The 11851-nt window shown below is 36.2% G+C and overlaps 1 long non-coding RNA gene across 1 annotated transcript; it reads left to right on the forward strand.

Annotated features, from left to right (window-relative positions):
* Positions 1-6042: 6042 nt before the first annotated feature.
* LOC131229677 (uncharacterized) lies at positions 6043-6599 on the forward strand. The gene is made up of 2 exons (XR_009163537.1): positions 6043-6396; positions 6430-6599. It is a non-coding gene; the product is annotated as an uncharacterized LOC131229677 (long non-coding RNA).
* Positions 6600-11851: the final 5252 nt, after the last annotated feature.

Consider the following 11851-nt stretch of genomic DNA (forward strand, 5'->3'; position numbering starts at 1 on the left):
GACCAGCATTCTGTGCATGTGGTCTGCTTTCCATTGATTCGTATGTTCCTTGCTCTGCTGCTGAAAACAATGGACTGAAAATCTCACCTATTGAACAATCCCAGCACTTGGCAGGTAGACTTTTTCCTGTTGCAAGTGGACTGTTGGTCACATTTCGTTCCTACAATTTAGATCTATGTCATTTTTATCTCACGGCCTAGAAGAGAGGGCAAAGTAGATGTACGGTGTCGATCACAAATAGAGCTTTTCTTCCTGTTATTTACAGTAGCACAGCGGGCATCTTGGACTCACATATGCAGAGCCTATTGTGATGGTTTGACTTGTGAAAGAGAGTGCCCAATTGAACTTGTTTTAGTAGCAGAAAAATGTTGCTTTGAATTAAATTGTGCAATTCACAACGCCCCATTCAATTATCAGGAGTTGATCTGGTTGTCTGCTACACACCTATGGGTTTCGTCCAAAATTTGTTGGGATCGGGTGATTGTAGCCATTCATCTGGTTCAACTTTTGCCTGTTGAAGTGTGGCATTGCTTGTTTTGTGAGCGATCCACATATTGATGGTGACCATCCCCTGATGATTGCATATTGATGGTGATTGTGCGCATTGTGCATTTATATTTGATATGAAGGTTATCCGTGGAAAAACCCTAAATGTCATTTGTGTAGTCCACACTCATGTATTTTTCATTAGATGAATCAAATAGAACTGTAGCTCGGTCAGATTGCCTACCTACTCCTACTGTGTAAGATGTCTAACATTGGCTCAAAATTCCTTGAGGTATCAAGATTTATTTCAAGGCTTCATGTACCTAAAGAAGCTACATTCATATATTAACACTTTCAGCCCTTGCCAATTTCATTAAATCATTGGAGTGAGCATTCATAAAAATCTCTACTTATCTAACCAACATGTCACTCTTTTTTTCTTGAATTTTGTTACTTTAAGGTGTTTTGTAATATTTATTTTCTTCAATCCTTACAAAATTGACGTTCTCTTATGGCTGTCTGCATGGTTGTCCATGTTTTTATATTCAATCCACTCTATCTTGTGTCTCGTTGCAGAGATTGCTGATTTTTTTATATCTGGTTGCATGCTTACAGGGGCCTAGTTGGTTATAGAAGTGTGTTTAGTAGTGATACACATGGCGCTGGATTTATGCATTGCGCTTTCTTAAGTATGTATTCTTGTTCTCCTTTTTCTTCATTTAATTTTGCTCCGATATGGAACTATGGACTCAATCAAAAGTGTAAACTACTAACTATTTTTCATAAATGTCTTTGAATGATTTGCATTTATGAAGTAAAAGTTAATGTAGAGATGTCTTGAACTCTGATGTTCATTAGAACTCAAATCTCCATTGTATTACAATAATGTATTATTTAGGCAGTTATAAGCAGAGGGGAGTTTGGTACCATGGGACCTGGCGGCAAATGTTGGCCTCAAATGGCTGGCTTCATACCTTCTTCTAACAGTGAGGTATCCAATGGATTTATGAGAAGTATAATTTGTTTGGTGTTCGTATTCATATCTTTTGCCCTCTTTTCCTTCCCCTGTATATTTCCGCTGTTTCATTTTTCTCACCAGGAACTGGGTTTTCTTCCGAAAAAAACTGTTTCACATGTCAGTATAATGTTATATAGTTTTTTCTCCCTGTTTTTAATGGATAACATGACCCTCACTCAAGAGCACGAAAATATATCAAGATAGGTAATCATTTGCTAAATTATCCCATAATAATGGACGCATCTCACAGACCCGTAAATGATGTAGCACATATTTGTAGCTTTTTCATGCAGCCTGGTAAGGGAAGTGAGAATATTCATCCTTTACTATCCCAATTTGCTATTATGCTGTTTTGTGCTTTTTGAAGCTTGCATGTTACTAAAATCTACTCATGTGATAATATACTTTTCAATTAGATTGAGCAAGGACACTGCTGTATTTTGATACTGACTGATCGCCTTTCAGTTAATATTAGTTTCCACCAAGCTAATTAAAAAAAAGAAACGGTTACGTAACGGCCATAATGGTAATGGTGGGAACTGTTATGCATTACGAGGCCATAATAGCCATTATGGAAAAAATGGAATGTAATAGCTTGTAACAGCCATAACAGCCTTGTAATAATCCATTACAAGGCCAATACAGTTATTTATTTACTTATTTATTTATTTATTATTATTATTTTTTTAAAGGCTGTAATGGCGGTTACGGCTTGTATCGTAATGGTAACAACCCATTACCGATATTGAATACTTTGGTTTCCACTTAAGAATGAGAAAAGAATGAATTGTTATTGCAAACAACAACAGTTATTGTAAAAGTTCTGTTTTTAGGACTGTCATATTTCTATTTGGTTTTGTTTGTGTCCTTGATATTCAATAACAGGTAGTAGTCGAGGAGGGGAAATTTTTAATACATTGGTTTACATGATAGTTGACTTTTTTAATAATCTTTTCCACCCTATACTTTGTACTTCTTCGGCTTTTTCATGATTCTAAATCCAATAAAATCACAAGTCCTTGTGAAAGGCCAAACTTTTTCCTCAGTTACGTAATTGATTGCACCATTGTTTTAAATAATAAATAGCATGTAGCATAACATTCACCTCCCTGAAGAACAAGGCATAAGCTACATAGCGTGTAGCATAAGCTACATGCCACTTCCAAAATTTTAATTAAGGTTGCTTTTAGTTCCACCAATTATCATGAAATTCAATGATATTTTCACCAAATTAGATTGATTAAAACATGAAATTTTATGAAACTTCATGATATTTGGTGCAACCAAACACAATTTAAAATAATAGGAAAAATACGGCAAAGGAACTGAGTTAATACTATTACTTACATCAGTTTACTTAAATCATTAAAAAGATTATCTTATTTTATTGAATATATATATATATAAAACAGATCTTGGGAAACATTTAGTGATTTTAATGTTTTAGTGAAATAACTTGTAGTATAAGTTATATAGCTAGGCTAGGTAGTGTGTAGCACATGCTTATTAGCCTAAAGCCTGGAGCAAATGCGACTTAAGCTATTTTCATGAACTATGTAGTGTGAAGGCTAAGCTTTAGTAGTACTCTACACACTACATAGCATAAGCTATATAAAACACTGGATTGTAGTAAAGAGATGCATAAATGGATATGGTCTAATTTTTTCTTTTAAAAGTTTTTCTTATGTTCTCATCTTTAAAATAGGAATATATTTTTTTCGACCTTTCTGCTAAGCTCAAGAGCAATATCTGTTCCCATCAGTTTTAAATCCAATGAAAAATGATGGCTCTCCAAATGTTAGGACACACCTCATTCTTAATTCTAATGCATCAATCTCAACATCCCCATCAATGCAACATTCATCGTTTGCTCATGTTGCCTCTTAGTTGCTGAATGTGCATCAGGTGGTAGGGCACTTTATGTTTCTTTGCATGTCCAATATCGAGTTTTGGGTCAGCCTGATTTTTGTCCTCCAAAACAAAAAGAGGGGGGCACACATGATGGACAGTGGAACCATGCATAGATCATGATGGGCTCCACACATTGTAGAATAAGCTTATTCTACAAATGTCACTGAGGAATCTCCCTAGTTGTAGTAACTGACGAATCTCCCTAGTTGTAGAATAAGCTTATTCTACTAATGTTGCAGAGAAACATTATCATGCATGAAAATATCTTTCAAAATTTCTTTTGTAGGATGCTTCTATTGATTAGTCAGAGGTCTTCAACAGGGTTGTTTCTTCTGTCTGCATTTTGCTAACCAAAGATGAGGTAAGGATTTATTTCATTTTATCTTATTTTATTTTATTTTTGTTTCTGTTGATTCGCATGAACTTCAGTTTGAGCAACTCTATATCTCTTATCGATTTTGTGCAACTTGTAATCACCATGCATGGATGCACTGCTGCTATATGTGATAAAGTAAAGCAGTCAGCAGAAGGTGAGATTCAGGCTGTCATTGAGTTCATTACAAGAAGAGGCAATGAGTTGAATGAAACTGATGTTTTAAGGTTTTGGCTGAGCATTGGCACATTATGTATTTTAGTTTGCAAAATAATTAATGTCTTGGCAAATATCTTATGCCAACCATTTCCATGACTGCAGGACGACCCAATCTTTGCTTTCTGCTACAATGTTTGTAACCAAGAAACATCTACATCAGGAAGTTCTTGGTGTTGTATCTTTGGTTGATCTTTTTATTATTATTATTATTATTATTTTTACATAATTTCATTTCACTTTTGGCATAAATTAAAAATATTTTCTAATATGATAAGTGTTACCCAATGTGTATTGGAGCATTGGAGGAGCTAGCAACATAACTTTATCTCACTTGTAATCTGTACTCATAATTAGTTACAGATATTGACTGTTATGCTGATTGTAGGTAGGACTTGAGGGGAGTGCTAATGGACAATGGTGGTTGGATGCTATCAGGAAGGCCCCCAAATAAGGAACGACATTTGAACGTGTAGGATCTAGGCAGTTGGCTGGTTTGCTTATATTCGCAGGGTAAGTAATTATTCATTGATTGGGACATCAGAACATGATAATTTCCTTTCCAGCATCTACATTTGACGAACGCCTCATATAGAATCTTTGACCATTTATTGGGGATGTTGATGCTGCTGCATAACCATAGCCTCATGCACAAACAAGACAGGTAACTTATGCATGTTGGCCCAGCTACATGTGGCTAATGATGATGCTCTTTGTCAAACTTTAAAAACTTTAAAATTCACATAAAACTGATATAAACTCATTTCCTTTTCAATTTCTTTAGCAACACTACTCATTATCAATAAATAACAAAATATATGGGCTGATTTACTTGATCTATTGACAGCCTCAGAGCTGGTTCCTATGGGTTTTACCAGTGCTAGCCAACTCCATGCACAGAGGCTCGAAATCATTCAGATGACTTCAGGGTCAAGAGAACTTGACAAAATCTTAGAGGATAAGTTCTAAATGGATTACGCTTCAATTTAAATGTTAAAGCCTGTTTAGATGCTAGTTAAAAATGAATTTATCTCATTTTAGTTAATTGCAATTATGGATTAGAGATCATACTAAAATGAGATGAACTCTATTTTGAGTGGCACCCAAATAGGCCCTTGGTTCTTATCTCGAATCTAAAATTGGTTAACTTTTGGGTAGGAGGAATTGAAACTAGGTCTGTTATTTGAGTGGCACCCAAATAGGCCCTTGGTTCATAGATAAAATAAATAAATAAACAAATAAATGAAGTCTCTATTTACTTTCCCCTTTCCATCTTTTGATTATTCTTTCATTTCTCATGCATTCAGGTTTGCCAACCTTGCAAATTGAAAAGCTTGAGCAAATTTGTGAACCAAAGAGTAAATAAAAGGTGGAACTTGGATTTAAAAGATGCATTGAGGGTCCTTACTGTATATGGCTTGGACTCATTGCCCTAGCAGCTGATAGTATCTGATGCATAAAGGTTTCCTTTAGAAAATTGCTGAAGGTGGCAGTTCAACTCGGAAAATAGCATTACAGTCTTGACAGTTTTCCGGTATGCTCTTCCAAATGCATCCATTTTCATATACTGCAACCTTTAGGCAAATGTGCTTTTTTTTTTTTGGTGAAACTAAACAATTGCTAGATATATTTGTTTAGATGCATTTTTCTAGTGTGGTTTACATGTTCTATGTACTTATGGGTTGAATGGGTCTCATTTTATTGATGGTCCATGTGGTGATATCATTTTTTTCCCGATGTCATTATCTTATGCATAGTTTATATTCGAGTTTGAAAGTTGATGTACATGTTCATAGATGCATGTGCATGCTTTTCAACTCTTATATGGTTTCAAACATCAGGTAAAAGCTGGGGCAAGTTTTTGAGTACAATCTGGGGAATGGAATTCCTGGGGAATGTAAAAACCAACAAAAAAGTGTAAACCATACATGTTTTCTTTGTAATAACCAGGAAATTACTGAAGCTGAGAAATATAGAAACTAGCAACCTAACACTCACTAAAACTCTCAACTTGGCCTTGATATTTCTTATATACTGGTTAGTTGCCTTTTAATTTTTTGTTGTTATTTGACTTGTCATCCTCTAATTACTTTATTGTATGCTGTACAAAGGTTGCTGGAAATGAAAACCCTTCAACTCTTATTTGCTTTGTATCAAAGATTACCAATGCAGGACAGATTACATTGAAGTTACATGTGACTGAACTTGGTGCCCAACCAGGTTTGCTCCTAGCATTGACCTGAATTTCAGCTTCATGTTGTTCCATTGTTTCACTCCACATGTTCTTGCCCCTCTAGAAATAGAGATGACATTAATAGTTCTCTATTGTAGCAGATCAGTGTTGGTTGTCTTTACCTGCAGCAGAAAGAAATCCATGGTTATATCGGCTCTTGTACCTAACACAAACATTTTTTCCTGGTAATAGGTGAGTTGATTGTTGACTCGGATGGTGTTTTGGATTGGTAGTCCATTATAGTTTTAGCCTTGTCATTGGTGGAAGACATGGGATCCACCCAATAAGTGATAGGACCCTCTATTTTTCTTGTAGGCGCTCTATTTTAGCCTCGAATAAGAAGCTAAAAAAGGTGAGCTCTATGGTTTTGTTAGAGTACTAAAATGATTTTTGTTCTTTGTCAATCTTTTAATTGTATTCATTTATAATTTTATTTCATGTGTACTTGTGAGAAACCCACTGTGCATACACATGTAATTATATTCATGAATTGGATGGCTTAAGACTTTTAGTTGTTTGGGTTAGTTCCACTTAGGCCATTTCCTCTTTATTGAATTGACTTGTTACCAATTTTGTGAATAGGATTCTTATTAAACAATCATGTGAATTATTTTTTGAATGACTATCAAGTGTAAGATTCAAAAAAATAAAAAAATAAAAAATAAATAATTTGACAACATTTTTTTAATTTACAGATATTTTAGCGATGGACCAAATCTGTTGCTAATTTCTCAGAAAGTTGAGAACGGACGATGGATTTGAGGTCCGTCGCTCTCCTCATATTAGCGACGGACCTTATCCATCGCCAATATTTTAAATGATGAATAATTCAGGTGGTTATTTCCAAATTTCAGCAACGGATTTTTTATTTTTTTGCGACGAATCTTATCCGTCGAGGAAAAAAACGACCCAGTAAACAGCGTCAGACGAAAATCCGTCATTTATTTTGTTTTATAACGGATTTAGTCCATCGCAAATCTGCAATTTTGGTTTAGTGCCTAACCTTCTTCGAACGCACCTGCAGCTACAAAGAGCGTTGGTTTGATGGTTTCCGCCTGAACCAAGCTCGGGGGCACTATCGAGCTTAGCCAATAAGCCAAGAAAGTAGCTAGTTCACAAGCAACGCTATTGTTGGTGCATAAACAAATGCTACAAAAATAAACCTCACAGTCCTTGTTGCTGTAGAAATTGACCTCTCAATCCCTGTTGTGCAAAAATAGACGTCCAGAGTGCTGTTGCATGGAAACAGACGTTCAAAGTGTAGTTGTGCAAAAACAAATGGCCAGATTGCAATTGTGCGAAAACAGACGTCCAGAGTGTTGTTGCATGGAAACAGACAACTAGAGTGCAGTTGCATGGAAATAAACTTGTTGCGCGGATAGACCTGTTGCGCGGGTCTGTTGCAGATAGACCTGTTGCACAGGTCTATTGCAGATAGACCTGTTGCACGGGTCTGTGAGGTTTGTTACACAAAAATGGCCTTCACACGTGTGAAAGCCTATAAATACCCCTCCCCCCCTCCCCTCCTCATTTAGACCAGATAGAAGTTAGAGAAGTTCAAGGAGCTCCTAGAGTAAGCGGAACGCGAGGAACAGGTGCACCCGCGAAACAGGTGTACCCGCGCAATGGGTGGTTCTCCATGCTTGCACAAATAAGGACTTTCAGTAGTCTGTTTATTGTATGGTTCGACAGATTTGCATCTTGTCTTCTTGTACATTTGTTGTACACATATGAGTGAAGAACCAAGGATCTCAAGCCGATGTATATCATTGCAACAGACACTTTTCGAAATGAAATGTTGCCGAAATTACTATTAAACCACTTTTCGTTTCTTTCAGTGTACTTTGTTTCTGAATCAAGGAAAACATGATGATTTAATTGAAACCCAGAATAAATAAAATTTATGATGATGAATGTTGTTCTATTTTCTTCGTTATTATTTAATGATAATTTTCCTATCGAAATACATTCATTTCTTATTGAAACAAAATGATGACTTTGCTGGGGAAAATAACTCATTCAATATTAACTTAAAAATTATTTTGAGAATAATTATCATAAATCGGCATTGTAATGGTGCCAAAATGGTGACTCTCAATGGGAACATCCTCCCCTTCATCTCTAAAACAAAGTACAATTTGATTTAATTAAAGTAATTAATGCTTTATTTTGAATAACAAGTATTTCATCCTTATACAACCGTAATGGCTTTTCTCCCGACTGACGTAGTCATTTGCTTCACACCCAATGGATTCTTTGTGGATTACATTGATAATACGCGATCACTACTACCGAAAGTACCAGAGAAGGTTAAATCAGTTATCATCAAGTATAGGCAATGTCAGGTGACATCCGGAATGGTCTCCACTTCACTGACAACACAGTAAGACGATGAAGGATGGATAGCGGTGACATCTAAAAGACGAAGGCTTCAATCTCCTCCCATAAGAAGTATCGTCCCGCCAAGTACGATTAAAGGGTCGATTATGTGAAATGTTGCAAGATGCAATCTTGTCTCAGTCACGTAATCATTCTATTTGAGAAGGATTGAACAACCCGTCACTCTATAAGGTCTTCCAATACCGTCAATTGCAACCGTAAAGACATTATTCTCAGAACCATTACGAATTCAGAAGAATAAAAGGAAAGCCATTATAACAAGCGAATGTTTGCTCATAACACTCCTTATAAAGGATTTAAAATAAACTTATGCGTTAAGAATACCGTGATCTAAGTCAGTTAGTCCTTCGAAGTAATAGTATACTAGTTTCGAATCAAACTGTAGTTCATATTCCTCAACAATACCAATAATGCAACGCTCGTTTCCTCCTTTAATATCAGGACGATAGAAGAATAAAGAAATAGAAGTCTTGTCGGCAGATATCAATCAGCCTAATCAGTCTTCAACAGATGAGAACATTACTGAAAAAATTCATAATATTTCAATAGTGGCCACCGTGAATAACATTGAACCACAAGTAGAAAGGCTACAACCACAAGCGGTTAGATTTTAGGGACCGATACCTAATATTGCTCAAATTATAATGCGGGAACAAATTCAACAAACGGTCATTGAAATCATTCATTTAGAAAAGGAACGAAATCAGAATAAAAAGTTCCGATACCAGACACCATATTCCCCTGAAATAGAAGAAATGTCATTTCCCGTTGATTTCAAATAGCCAGACTTTCAGAAGTTTAATGGGGACGGGTCACCAGAAGAACAAAAGATGCACTTCATAACAATAATGGGAAATATCTCTAAAGTTTCTCAATATTGTTTATAATTATTCAGGTCATCTTTAACAGGGAAAGCCTTTAGATGGTATTTAGTCTTGAATCCAAAGTCTATTCATACTTAGCAACAAATACAAGATGTTTTTATGGCAAACTTTTTCTCTTCCGATAGAAAAGTCAGTTTGGCTAAATTAGCCTTTGCTAGTAAGGGGGAAGACAAACCAATCGATGGAAAGACTTGGGGGTATCATGTCGATATCTTCTGGGAGAACTAGATCAGTTCAAGTTATGTTTGGAAGGTATAAGACCAAAAGTGGCATGTAACCTGATTAGTGTAGATTTGTAGACCTTTCGTGATCTTGCTACTAAGGCTCATATTCTTAAAAAGATGGTTGAAAAAGTGTCCACTTTTTACATAAAGTCACTATATCAGAATCTTCATGAAACATCAGCCAATGCTGTTAGCAAAGAAGAAAAGAAAGAATATTATCAGAATAAAGAAAGAAATAAAGGTGAAGAAACTTAGAAAGGTCATACGATTGAAATGATATATGAAAAATGCAGACAATATAAAACCTGTAAGAAATGGGCATTTGCAAAAGAAGATATACTTCCTATGATGAATCGATTATTGGCTATAGGGGAAATTAAGCTACCTTAATCAGAGTACCGTAAAGAAATGGAGAAGAGGAAAGGAAAAGAATATTGTCATTATCATCGTATGTTCGGGCATCAGACTGAAAATTACTATCTTATTAAAGATATACTCCAAAGGATGATTAACAATGGTGAAGTTGTTATGGAAGAATATGGTAGAAAGAGAAGAATGGCGAGTCAATATAATTTTCGTTTGAAACATGGCATCGGAAACCCGTAATTCTAGTAGTGGCACAGTCCATCATGCTTATGCACATGAAGGAAAAGTAGAATGGCTATGCAATAACGTAATAAGACAACAATATTCCAATCATATGTCTTCATGAACCTTCATATTCTGATGAAGTAAGAATGAGGAATGATAAATGAATGAAGAAATCAGATAAAGATACAATTTTCAAATTTTAACGTCTCGGAACAAAAAAATTCGTACAAAGACCTGAGTACCACCTCAGGTAGAAATCACTACGGACCGAATCCTTTAGAAATTAGACAAAAATTAATTAAGTATTAAACTGAATTAATCGGTGAATTAGCTCGAACCACTTTCTATATGAACTGCAAGACCCAAAACTATTAGAATCACTAACTTAACATTTCCTAAAAACCTAGGATCAGTCTCAAAACCCAGTTGCTCGCGGGAGCACATTGAAACTCCGTATCGGACCTGCACCATGCATTGGAAGTCTGATGACTACGAAACTATAAGGTTATGACCACCTTACTGGACTTGACAACCATCGTGGGAATCAAGCCCAAATAGTATCCAGAAACGTACAACTTGAGCCTGGAGCGAAGTGTGTGAGAGATGTGAATATCTTTAGAAATTGAACTCACAGTTAAGTGAATTGGGCCGTGTAGGCCATATTTAAGATTTTAGACCGTCAGATTCTGACCCAACTACACCCTTGGATCAGGAAAATTTTCCTACACCCATTGGTATACTTGTGGCCCTGATCGAGTGATAATGACCATCGAACTGAAACAGGCCATCCACAGTTGATCCACTAATCCGACCGGACTGAAATCATAACCTGGCCTAGATCAATTGTCAAGAACTTTCTCCAGACAGTATGCGAGCAATGGACCTCCAGATGAGCTCCGTTAGCCTGAAACAGATGCCTTTTGGCTATAACCTAAGTATACTATGGCCCTGGGGCCATTTGGACCAGTTCTGGGCCTATATAAGGACCTTAACCCACCCCTCTCTCATTTCATACGAATTTTCCTAACCCTACGAGAGAGGAGAAAAGAGTGAGGAGAAGAGAGAGAGTTCAGGAGATCGTTACTGGGATTCATTCCCACTGCTCCTCGTGTTGAATCACCACCCCACCGTTGCTACACCGTCAATTCTAGCTTCAATTTGGGTAAGAAATCCTAACCCTAATTTCGTTTTAGGAATCCAAATAGAGGAATCAGTGAAATAGCTAACCTATTTCATGATTTAGGTAGCCGTTGTGCCGTAAACAAAGGCGTGGTATACGAATTGAGTTCGTAACGAGCGTACTGACGAAAGGTGTGGAATATAAACGTTTAGGTTATGGTTTTCAAGGCTTTCAATGTCAGCTAATGATTTATGTCTGACTTGATTGCTACCATATGATCTTAGTTATGATGTATTCGATAGATTATACATGTGTATGAACTAAGTGAATATATAATGCATTCCATGTGTTTGTTGAAATATTTGAATGAAATTACTATCCTAATTTGTACTTGC

Source organism: Magnolia sinica, chromosome 16 (genome assembly GCF_029962835.1).
Source record: "Magnolia sinica isolate HGM2019 chromosome 16, MsV1, whole genome shotgun sequence".
Lineage (NCBI taxonomy): Eukaryota > Viridiplantae > Streptophyta > Magnoliopsida > Magnoliales > Magnoliaceae > Magnolia > Magnolia sinica.